This window comes from Corylus avellana, chromosome ca10 (assembly GCF_901000735.1).
Source record: "Corylus avellana chromosome ca10, CavTom2PMs-1.0".
Classification (NCBI taxonomy): domain Eukaryota; kingdom Viridiplantae; phylum Streptophyta; class Magnoliopsida; order Fagales; family Betulaceae; genus Corylus; species Corylus avellana.
Genome location: NC_081550.1, coordinates 12,238,711 through 12,252,077, shown reverse-complemented (window position 1 = coordinate 12,252,077; position 13,367 = coordinate 12,238,711). Strand labels below are relative to the sequence as shown.

General features: G+C 42.6%; 1 pseudogene; it reads right to left on the bottom strand.

Moving 5' to 3' along the window:
* Positions 1-13,367, bottom strand: part of LOC132162946 (uncharacterized) — a 150,986-nt pseudogene that overhangs the window by 50,497 nt on the left and 87,122 nt on the right.

Here is a 13,367-nt window from a genome sequence, read left to right as displayed (position 1 = left end):
TGCTTTTAGGCAAAAGGTCCAGTTACTCAATGAAAAGCCTATCAATGATCATTTTATTATTATTATTATTATTATTATTATTATTATTATTATATATGCCAAAGTGTCCATCTAATAAGTCATCCAATTTAATCCAAGATATAGAAACACATATATCAAACCTCATGTCATACCTCACAAATTATGTGCTAATGTGCTTGTGTGATTAGATCAAACATGTGATTTTTCAACTATCCTAAACAAGTAATCAAACTAACAAAGTCTCTCATCAGATCATGTGTTCAAAATTTTAAGCTCACTAATGAATTCAAGCCACAATTCTTTTGGATTAACTTAAAATTAGGCCAAACATGAACATGCATAATTTTTTTATTTATTTTTTAAATAAACAAACAAACACACAAAACAAATAACATGACATTGGGACAAAATGTGTGTAAACATCACGTGTGCCCATACCCCTAAACTTAAATGACACATTTTCCCCAATGTGTCTAAATTAAGGAAAGAGTGTACCCGGGAGATGGACGAAAACAAGTAAAAAGAAACAAAACTAAAGATAAATAAAAAGATTAACTTAAAACAAACTAAACAAAACAAAATAAAAAGATAAACTATGGGGTGCCTCCCATGAGCGCTAGGTTTAACGTCTTTAGCCAGACGGTGGGCCCTGCTTAGTGCTGTCTAGAAGATGATGCTCCTGCTGATGGTGCTATATATTGGACAGACTAAAGTGCCAAATCTTGTGATGCCAAATCTTGATCTCTTGGTGGAAAATTCGTTTCAATGTATGGCTTCACTCTATGTCCATTCACTTTGAATGATTGATTTGTCTGTGGGTTGTGGACTTCCAAAGCTCCATGAGGGAATACTTGTGTAACCAGGCAAGGTCCAGACCATCTTGACTTAAGCTTCCTAGGGAAAAGTTTCAATCTTGAATTATAGATCAATACCTTATGTCCTACTTGAAACTCCTTCCTAACCAGTTGCTTGTCATGATATGCCTTTGTTCTATCCTTGTAGAGCTTGGCATTCTCATATGCATCATGCCTCAATTCCTCCAATTCATTTAGTTGGAGCTTCCTTTTGTCACCAGCTTGCTTCATATCAAAATTAAACTTCTTGATGGCCCATTATGCTTTGTATTCCAATTCCACTGGTAGATGACATGCTTTCCCAAAAACCAAACGATATGGAGACATACTGATAGGTGTCTTGTAAGCATTCCTATTAGCCCATAGTGCATCGTTCAAGCGTAGTGACCAATCCTTCCTACTGGGATTCACTGTCCTTTCAAGGATACCTTTGATCTCTCTGTTGTTGATTTTCACTTGACCACTGGTTTGAGGTTGGTATGGAGTACCAACCTTGTGAGTGATGCCATACTTCTTTATCACTGAGGCAAAGGCATAGTTGTTAAAGCGGCTCCCTCCATCACTAATGATTGCCCTTAGTGTCCCAAATCTAGTAAAAATGTTTTCCTGCAGAAACTTCACAACCACTTTATGATCATTAGTCCTTGAGGGGACAGCCTCGACCCATTTAGACACATAATCCACGCCCACTAGAATATATAAATAACCAAATGAGTTAGTAAATGGTCACATGAAGTCAATAGCCCATACATCGAAGAGCTCTACCACCTGGATATTTTGTAATGGCATTTGATTTTTGGATTAGATGTTTCCTGTCCTTTGGCATCTATCACAAGAGCTGCAAAACAAGAAAGCATCTTTAAACATATTAGGCCAATAGAAACCAGCTTGTAATACCTTAAGAGCTGTTCTCTTGGCCCCAAAGTGTCCACCACAAGCAAACTAATGACAATGCTGCAAAATACTCAAGTGCTCTTCTTCTGGGACACACCTTCTAATGATTTGATCGGGGCAAAATTTGAACAAATAGGGTTCATCCCAATGATATTGTCTAGATATAGATATCAACCTCTTCCTTTCTTGACTAGACATACCTGGAGGAAAAACCTTGGCAGTTATATAATTTGCTATATCTGCATACCATGGGAGTTGGATATCAACTGCAAACAATTGCTCATCGGGAAAATTTTCATTCAGTGGAAGCGCATCTCCTTCTTCCTCATGGAGTAGTCTGGATAAGTGATCTGCCACCACATTCTCACTGCCCTTCTTGTCTCTAATTTCAAGGTCAAACTCTTGCAGAAGTAATACCCATATCTCAAAGCAGCATGATCAGTGAATACAATAACCATAGAACCAATTAGGTACGACCTGAACTTCTCCAAAGCAAATATGACAGCTAATAATTCCTTCTTAGTGGTAGAATAATTTAGCTGGGCATCATTCAATGTTCTAGAAGCACAATAAATGGCATGAGGTACCTTATTGATTCTTTGACCCAAGACAGCTCGTAAGGCAAAGTTGCTGGCATCACACATAAGCTCAAAGGGTAGACTCCAATCAGGTGCCAGCATTATGGGTGCAGATGTGAGCAGCTTTTTCAGTGTGTTGAAGGTAGTCATACATTCTTCAGTCTATTCAAACTTGGCCTCCTTCCCTAGCAATGCACAGAGGGGTATAGAGATCTTGGAGAAATCCTTGATAAGCCTTCTATAGAACTCGGCATGTCCAAGAAAACTCCTCACCCCCTTCACTGTCAGAGGTGGGGGAAGTTTGGAGATGATGTCAATCTTAGCCTTATCCACCTCAATGCCCTTGCTTGAGATAGCATGACCCAATACAATTCCCTATTGAACCATGAAGTGGCATTTTTCTCAGTTGAGCACTAGGTTGCATTCTTCACATCTCTTGAGAACATTCTTCAAATGGTTGAGGCACTCATCGAAATTAGACCCAAAAACACTAAAGTCATCCATAAATACCTCAATGGATTTCTCCACCATGTCTGAAAAAATGCTCATCATGCATCTTTGGAATGTGGCTGGAGCATTACATAATCCAAATGGCATCCTTCTGTAGGTGAATGTGTCAAAAGGACATGTGAAGGTGGTCTTCTCCTGATCCTCTAGTGCTATTGCAATCTGATTATAGCCACTGTACCCATCCAAAAAACAGTAGTAGCTATGGCCAGCTAACCTCTCCAGCATTTGATCAATGAAGGGTAATGTAAAATGGTCTTTTCTAGTTACCTTGTTCAGTTTTCCTGTAATCAATGCATACCCTCCAACTAGTGGTTACTCTTGTAGGTATCAGCTCATGATCTTCATTCTTCACTACTGTGATCCCACTCTTCTTTGGAACTACTTGGACTGGACTCAATTTACTGTCTGAGATGGGGTAGATAATGCCCACATCTAGTAGTTTTAATACCTCTACCATGACTACCTCCTTCATGTGTGGATTGAATCTTCTCTATGCATCCCTGGTTGGCTTAACGTCGTCTTCAAGGAAGATTTGATGCATGCACTGGGCTATTCCCTTGGTGTCAACAATGGTCCATCCCAAAGCAGTTTTATGCTCTCTAAGAACTCTCAACAACTTTTCTTCTTCCCCACAACTTAGATTTGCAGCAATTATGACTGGTAGTGTCTTGTTCTCTCCTAGGTAGGCATATGTTAGGTGTTCTGGCTGATGTACAAATTTAATTGTACTCGCAAGCGCACGAGTCGTGTGCAGTACAACGTGTGCAAGTGCGAGGTCGATCCACAGGGAATTGTGTTATGAAAACTAATTCTTATCTAAACTAATCCTATTTTAACCTAGTTCCGAATTTTGTGATTTTTGTCATGCTAAAACAAAACATAAACTAAAGAAAATGATTAAATAAAATGGTAAAGAACACTAAGGTTTTAGAATCCACTTCGCTAAATCTTAACTCTATATTCTCGTGTTTGCTCATACAATCGACAAACTATTGTGCTCAAACTGTTGTTCGATGTTTTACAAATATCAAGTTTAAATCATTCAATGAATCCACCCATTTTACAAATCACAACAATTATCCGATTTGAAATTAAATCATCCTATGTATCCATTTGGTTAACGAATCACAGCGGATATCCTATTTCAATCGAATGAATTGATGTATCCGAAGGATGAAAGACATTAAATATCCAACTCCAACACATAACAGTTCATCACATTCAATTAAAAGATATAAATCAACCAATTGAATGAAAATCTACAACATTCTTATTCGAAGTCAAAATTGTATAAACAAAATAGGAGAATACATGAGTTTGTCAATGACGAAGCTTCATCTTCAACCTTAGTTGAAAGATTTAGCCTCTCATGATAACAATAACAACCAAAAATTGAATTGTCATCATCGAAAGAATAAAACTTACAATGGAAAACAAAGCAAAAGCTTCCCCACGGCAATACGTCATAATTCAGCTTAAAACGGCGTCTCCCAATCCCCGTTACAAGAGAAAAAGTTGTATATAAATAATAAAAAACTAGGGTTCAGCGCTGCCAGGTCAGCGTGAGTGCGCTCGAGCGCACTCGGGTTTTTTCAAGGCTCCTGCGGCGTAGCACTTAAGCGATGCATGCTAGGGCTGACGTGGTCGTGCGCTCGAGCGTGCCGTGATTGTGCTCGAGCGCAGGTGCGCTCGATCGTCGCTCTGTGCACTCGATCGCACTTCCAGGGATCTTCAATTATTTGCTTATTTCCACCCTCAAACCGTAGTTTTTTCTTATTGACCTGCAACACACCAAAACACCAAAACTAACAAAAAACATCAAAAATTAACACAGCTAAGAGCTTAAGAAACATAAGTAAAGGGGTCCAAATATACAATATTTAGCACTCATCAAATACCCCCATACTTACATTTTGCTAGTCCCTTAGTAAAACAAAATGAAAGCAAGAAACATAAGTCCGCTATCATGGGAGAAACAATTGCATTTAGCATACGCAATAAGCCTTTTAAACCCCTAGGCATCCCTAGAGGAGGAGTGAAGTCTCATGAGGGTTTAACAGTAATGATACCCACAAACATTTATGCACTATGTTATTTGACAACCAAGGAGTTCCACATAAACACATGGTTTTTAACATCGTGAGCAGGTTTATCACAGTGAACACTACAATCACATCATCAAAACAACCACAAATCCTTCAACTCAAAGGTGAAAATTTGAGACAACACATGTTCCAATAAGTGCAATGTGAGACTAACATATAATCATGAGGCTTCAATTTATTCTCAAACTTGGGTGTACCTTAGAAGTGATAGGAATTCGCTCAGATGAAACAACCAAGGCTTAATTTTTTTTTTTTTTTTGTGTGTAGGATGTGCAATGCTTAGCTTCCTTAAGCTTTCTAATTGACCTATGTAACGAGTGTTGGGCCAGAGACTCCCAAACCAAATGGTTTTAAGGCACTAGATGTAGAAACATCCCTAAGGGCTTAATTACTCAAGTCAACTAGGCTACGAAGCCAAACTAGCCATACAACCAACCATGTTAGGTTTCTCATCTTTTTACGTGAACACTCAACGCTTTGTGAGGCATGAGGTCCGGTTACTCAATGAGAAGCTCAAACTGATTTTTTTTTTCCTTTTTTTTTTCAAGCCAAGGTTTCATCACACTTCATCCTACCAATCTTGAAATACACCCTAATTAAGTCAAATCTTATACCTCACCGATTCTATGCTAGTGTGCCCGTGGTGATAATTTCAAACATGTGAAATCTCTCTAATCCAACAAAGAGTCAAAAGACTCAGATTCCTAATGATATGCTATATTCAAAATGCTAAACAGACCAATGACATGCAAACCACAGAATAGGTGTTACCCTTGCTTAATCAACAACATAGCACAATTTTTTTTTTTTTTTTTAACAAAACAACACGAATAATCAAGGAAAAAGACAGAGAAATGTCTACCCCCACCCCCAAAATAAAATGACACATTGTCCCCAATGGGTCCAGAGATACAATACCAGGTGAGCGGCGCAAGTCGGGTGTAACGTAGGAGAATGCTCCCCCAAACTTGAATGGCAGACACTTGCCCTGAAAAACACAACAGAAACAAACAAACAAGATAAAATGGTAAGGGAAAGAATGAGGGTTGCCTCCCACAAGCGCTAAGTTTTAAGTCTTCAGCCAGACTCTCCACAAAAGACGACAATCACTCAGAATAACTCGGATCCTCCAACAGTGTCGTCTCAATCTCCTTACTCCTCAACTCTAAGAATGGTTTTAATCTCTGTCCATTCACCTTGAAGGTGTTACCATTCTGAGGATCCTCAATCTTGATGGCCCCATGAGGAAAAACTGTCCGAATGATAAATGGGCCTGTCCACTGAGATTTCAACTTGCCTGGGAAAAGATGTAGCCGTGAATTGTAAAGAAGGACTTTCTCACCAGGCTCAAAAGATCGTCTCAAAATGCTCTGGTCATGAGCCTTCTTCATTTGTGCCTTGTACAACCGCACAGAATCATAAGCATCATTCCTCAACTCCTCCAATTCATTTAGTTGGAGCTTCCTTTGTGAGCCAGCCTTCAAAAGATTGAAGTTCAGCTGCTTGATGGCCCAATATGCTCTATGCTCCAACTCCACGGGAAGATAACATGCCTTCCCGTACACAAGCCGATAGGGTGACATCCCAATCGGGGTCTTGAAAGTTGTCCTATATGCCCACAGTGCGTCACTCAATCGCATAGACCAATCTTTTCTATTGGGGTTTACAGTTTTTTCCAAAATATGCTTGATCTCTAGATTGGAAACTTCAACCTGTCCACTTGTCTGTGGGTGATACGGGGTGGCAACCTTATGTGTGATGAAATACTTCTTCATCAACTGCTCAAAAATCCGATTGCAAAAATGCTTTCCTCCATCACTTATAATTGCTCGAGGCGTACCAAAACGAGCAAAGATAGTGTCTCTAAAAAACTGGACCACAACTCTATGGTCATTGGTCTTGCATGCAATTGCTTCCACCCATTTGGACACATAGTCCACAGCAACCAAGATGTACAGATAGCCAAAGGAGTTCGGGAAAGGTCCCATGAAATCGATGCCCCATACATCAAAAATCTCAACAATCAAAATGGGACTAAGGGGCATCATATTCCTTCTAGAGATACTCCCTAGCTTCTGACAACGCTCACAAGATATACAATAAGCGTGGACGTCTCTGAAAAGGGTAGGCCAATAGAATCCACACTGCAAAATCTTGGCAGCGGCCTTCTTAGCACTGAAATGGCCTCCACAAGCATGATCATGACAAAAGGAGATGGCATTGGATTGGTCATGCTCAGGTATACACCTCCTAATGATCTGATTGGGACAATACTTGAACAGGTAACGATCGTCCCAGAAAAAATGTTTCACCATGGACAAAAATCTGGACCTATCTTGTCGCCCCCACTGCTGAGGCAGTTGGCCGGTGACGAGATAGTTCACTATGTCAGCAAACCATGGTGCGGGCTCATGAGCAATGCGCATCAATTGCTCATCAGGGAAAGTCTCCGAAATGGGGTTGGCGTTCTCAGTGTAATCCACAGTCAATCTAGATAAATAATCTGCCACCACATTTTCGGAACCCTTCTTGTCCCGAATTTCTATGTCAAACTCAAGAAGTAGCAAAATCCATCGAATCAGACGAGATTTAGCATCTTTTTTGGAAAAAAGATACTTCAATGCTGCGTGATCCGAAAAGATGATGACTTTAGATCCTAGTAAATAGGATCTGAACTTGTCTAGCGCAAAAACGACTGCCAACAACTCCTTCTCCGTGCTGGAGTAATTGAGTTGTGTGTTGTTTAGAGTCCTGCTCGCATAGTAAATGACGTGGGGGAGTCTCTCAACACGCTGCCCCAAAACAGCTCCGACTGCATAATCCGATGCATCACACATGATCTCAAATGGTACACCCCAGTTGGGCGGCTGAATAATAGGTGTGGACGTCAAAATTCTCTTCAGATCCCCAAATGCTATCTTGTAGTCCTCATCAAATACAAATGGGGCATCCTTCACCAACAATTTGCACAAGGGCCTAGCGATCTTGCTAAAGTCTTGGATGAATCGCCTATAAAATCCTGCATGGCCCAGAAAAGAACGAACCTCCTTCACCGTACGAGGGGGTGGAAGGTTGGAAATCAAATCTACCTTATCTTTGTCAACCTCTATCCCCCGATGAGATATGACATGCCCCAGTACAATGCCTTGCTTCACCATGAAATGGCACTTCTCCTAATTGAGCACCAAGTTCTTCTCCTTGCACCGCACTAAAACCAAGGTGAGGCGGTGCAAACACTCCTCAAATGATGAACCGAAGACAGAGAAGTCATCCATGAAAACCTCAAGGAAACGTTCTACCATATCAGAAAAAATACTGATCATGCACAGCTGAAAAGTAGCAGGTGCATTGCATAACCCAAAGGGCATGCGTTCTTTCCTAGGGCACGCCGGCTTCTATCGTCGTTTCATCAAAGATTTCAGCAAAATCTCAAGGCCCTTATGTCACTTGCTTGCTAAGGACACCCCTTTTCACTTTGATGAAGCATGTCACCAGGCATTCCAGCAGCTTCGATCCCTATTATCCTCTGCCCCCATCATGCTGCCGCCTGACTAGTCATTGCCCTTTGAGATCATGTGTGATGCATCTGATTATGCTATGGGTGCAGTTTTGGGACAACGGGTAGGCAAGCTTCCTCATGTCATTTATTATGCTAGCAAGACGTTGATAGATGCTCAAGTCAATTACACAACCACTGAGAAAGAATTGCTAGCTGTGGTATTTGCTATGGATAAATTCCGCTCATATCTTCTGGGATCAAAGGTTATAATTTTTTCTGATCATGCTACTCTACGACACCTACTGGCCAAGAAGGAAACAAAGCCTCGGTTGATCCGCTGGATTCTACTTCTGCAAGAGTTTGACATTGAGATTCGGGACAAGAAGGGCACTGAAAATGTTGTTGCTAACCATTTGTCATGGATTTCATTTGCGACACCCCAGCTGGTTCCTGTTCATGACTCGTTCCCAGATGAGCAACTCTTAGAAATTACTTTGAGAAATCCGCCGTGGTATGTCGATATTGTCAATTATCTAGCAACATGTCGGATTCCTTCTCATTAGTCTAAGCAAGATAAGGACCGCTTCTTCAAGCAAGTCCGATTCTATTATTGGGAAGATCCAGAGTTGTTCAAGTACTATGCTGATCAGATCATCCGACGATGTGCCCCCGAGAGTGAATTTTCCAGCATTCTTACCTTTTGTCATTCTCTAGCTTGTGGGGGACATTTTAGTGCCAAGAAGACAGCAGCCAAGGTTCTACAATGCGGATTCACATGGCCCACCTTGTTCAAAGATGCCTATGACTTTTGCCAAGCTTGTGAGAGATGTCAACGCCTAGGAGCTATGTCTCAGAGGCACATGATGCCATTGAACCCCATCCTTATTGTCGAGATTTTTGATGTCTGGGGTATCGACTTCATGGGACCCTTCCCACCATCTTGCGGGTATGAGTATATTTTGGTCGGAGTGGATTATGTCTCTAAGTGGGTCGAAGTTATTGCCACAAATACCAATGATCACAAGGTTGTAGTGAAGTTCCTCCAAGCCAACATTTTTAGCAGATTTGGTACTCCTCGGGCTATCATCAGTGATGGAGGTAGACACTTTTGCAACCCTTTTTTCAAGGCCTTACTTCTGAAGTATTCTGTCACACATAAGGTAGCCACTCCTTACCATCCTCAAAGAAGTGGCCAAGTGGAAGTGTCTAACCGGGAGATTAAGCATATTCTAGAGAAGACGGTTAGGCCAGACCACAAGGATTGGTCCTTGCGCCTCAATGATGCATTATGGGCCTACCACACAGCTTACAAAACTCCCATTGGAATGTCTCCCCATCAGCTGGTTTATGGCAAGGCGTGTCACCTCCCTGTGGAATTAGAACACAAGGCTCTATGGGCAATAAAGTAGTTCAATTTCGACATGCAGGCAGTCCGTTCTCACCGAAAACTTTAGTTGATAGAGTTGGAGGAGCTGCGACGTGATGCCTATGATAGTACTTGCCTTTATAAGGAGCAGACTAGGGTTTTTTTATGACAAACATATCCTTACCAAAACATTTGTGCCGGACCAGAAAGTATGGCTCTTCAATTCCAGACTCTGGCTTTTCCCTGGGAAGCTCTGTTCAAGATGGGACGGCCCCTTCATAGTCACCTCCGTGTCGCCCCATGGCGCTATTGAGTTGCGGGACCCAAAGGACAGCACTCTGTTCAAGGTCAACGGTCAAAGATTGAAGCCATGCATCCAGCATTTCGAGCCAGGTACAGATGTGGAATCCGTCGATTTGACGGATCCCGTCTATTTTTCTTATTAGGGCACTGACACCCTGGGCTCGAGCGCACCCACTATGCGCTCGATCCCAGTACATGGGCCTACGCTCGAGCCCACCCTGCGTGGGATCGAGCGCAGATGCTCTCCACTTAGCACACACGTTCACGCGTACGCTCGAGCGTATCCCCGCACTCCACTCCATCCTCTGCACGAGTGCGATCGAGCGCACGCTAGTGCCGCTCAAGCACACTCGTCCAGAGACCTCACGTGACCTAAAAAGGTCACGAAATCCCCTCTTTCTCCCCCATTTTCCCCATCTCCCGCAGTACCGCCCTCTGCCCCACCACTGTGCACACCTAACACCACCACCAAACACCACCAATCTCCACCCCGTCGCCGCCGCACTCCCCTACCACTGCCAAAACACCCAACGTCGCCCCATGTTCTCCCTCTCCGACCACTTTAACCACCCCCATTTCCCATTCTCCCCAATACCCCGCCACCCCCATTTTTCTCAATTTTTTTGTAGAAATCAGCAGGACTGCTCTGTGTTGGTTTTTCTCTGTTTTGCAGGGGGTTGGGCAGCCCAGTAAGGTGGTTCTCCATCTCCTCCCTTTTGGAGTGCCCACCAAGTGCTCGATAAAATGCCTCAACGAAGCCCAGCCTTGCTTCCAGCCACTGCTTCCACATCCCTCTCGTCCCCTGTCTGGGAGACCACCCCCGAAACCCCCTCCCAGCCATTACCACACCGTGGGAAGCAACGGAAGCTGATCTTGGAGACCTCTTTTGCCATCAACACCGTCTTCCACAGTCTCCAAGCAACCAAGTGGGCGGTCAAAGAATGCCAACGTCGCGGTCTCACCGCCTTGTTCCAGCCCGTCAGCCCCGTTGCTTACGAAGGGCTGGTCCGAGAATTTTACGGCAACCTTACCTTCGATTGTACTCGGCCGGGCGTCCTCTCTTCTTCAGTGGCGGGCTTTGACATTGAGTTGACCACTGACGACATTGCTGCTGCTTTGCACTGTTCCCATGAGTGCCCATCGGATATCTTGGCTCGGGATGGTTCCCCTCGGTACTCCGACTTGCCGGCCGATCTCACCCTGCAGTTTATTGTGGATGACATGTGCCGTGGCCGCTACACTGATGACCTCCGCAACTCCACAAGCAAGGTCCTGCTACCTTCCCGCCTGTGGTTCGTGGACTTCATTTTGCAGCGGAATGTGTGTCCCTTCGGACACAAGACTCAGCGGCGCGGCCCCTTTCTTGCGGCACTCTACGCCTTTCATAGAGGCTATTGGATTTCCATCCCACAGCTCATTTGGGACCAGATGCACAAGTTTTGGGATGGGGTAATTGTGCGGTGCACGCAGGGTTCGGCGTCATGGGGACTTCCATTCCAGTTTCTCCTCACCCAGATCTTTCAGACCCGAGGTATAGAGGGTACCCCTACTGATGGACCTATTTCCACACATCCTCAATTTGGTCTGATCCAGTGAAATAAGAGTTATTCTCACATGCCGCGACGACATCGGGCGCCTGCGGCAGCAGTGCTTGATAGGGACGCTAATGGGCCTGTGCACGATGAGCCACCTCCAGCAGTGCCGGTCGACAGCATGGGAGCAGTAGCTACAGTCACTCTGACCATGTCACAGTATGAGTCCTTACATAAAGAATTGCAAGACCTCCACTCTAAGCTTGCAAACCAGAGAGCGGAAGACAGGCACCAGGCAGATGAACGATTTGAAGCCCAGCAAGAACTGCTGTGCGCCATTGTAGCCCGGCTGCCACCTGCTCCAGGGGCATCTTCTTCTGCGCCATAGTGACAGGTTTGGTGTTTCTTTTTCCCCTTGCATTGTTTTATTGTTATTTTCCACGCACTGAGGACATTGTGCACTTTAAGTTGGGGGGTGTGGGCATATACATGATAGTTCTGAGCATGCAATTGATTTTCCTATTGTGGTTTGAAATTCATTGATGGGCTTAATATGACGAACACATGATCACTTGATTAAGAAATTAAAACTGGGTTACTCTCATTGGCAGCATGAAATATTACTTGTTTCAATTTAATTTTCACAAGCACACTTGCATATAGTCTGTGGGGTATAAAATCTGGAATCAAGAATGTTTCGTTTTAATATTCGGAATGTAGTTGGGCAACTTATTGGGAAAACAACTTTGGCATAAAGTATAAAAAATAAATAAATAAATAAATAAATAAAAATGATCATTTTAAACTTTCCACCAAGTAACCGGACCTCTTGCCTCATTAAGCAGTAAGTGTTAGCGTCAAAAAGTGAGAAGTTTGGATTAGTTGATGAAAAAAAAAAAAAAAAAAAAAAGTAGCTTAGCTTTGTAGCCTTTTTAACCCGAGTTAGTAAGTCCTTAGGGGTGTCTTTACACTTAATGCCCTAAAACCATCTGGTTTGGGAGTCATTGGCCTAACACTCGATAAATGGGTCAATCAGAAAGCTTAAGGGAGCTAAGTGAAAAAAAAAAAAAAAAAAAAGTTGCCTTGGTTGTTTTGTCCGATGGGGAGTCCAATGAATTTTGAGTATTGATCCATGCATGATTGAGATTAGTTTTGAAATCCCTTGAATATGTGTTGAGTTCACATACACTAATTGAATTTTGTAATATCTCATAATTGCCATGATTGGAGCTAAGTTGTGATTGCCTGAAATTGTGAAGATAGTGTTTGTTTTATTAAGCCTGTTAATGACTGAAAATCATGATGGTCATGAGATTGCATTCTTAGGAATTACATGGTTAGAAAATGTTTGTGGGTATCATTCCTAGAAAACCCTCATGAGACTTCACTCGTCCTCTAGGGAACTCCTAGGGGTTTAAAAGGCTTGTTGCATATGCTAAATGCAACCGTATATCCCACGAAAGCTGGATTTATCTTTTTATTTTTCAATTTATTTTCTGTTTTATATGGCTAAGGGACTAGCAATATGTAAGTTGGGGGGTGTGATAAGCGCCGAATATTGCACATTCAAGCCCCTTAATCTACATATGTTAATTCCTTAGCATTGTTATTTGTTTGATTTTGTTTTGTTTTTGTGTTTCAGGTCTTATTTGACAAACCATTGGAAATTGGGCTTGAAAGATCAAAAAGTTGAGCACTCTGGAAT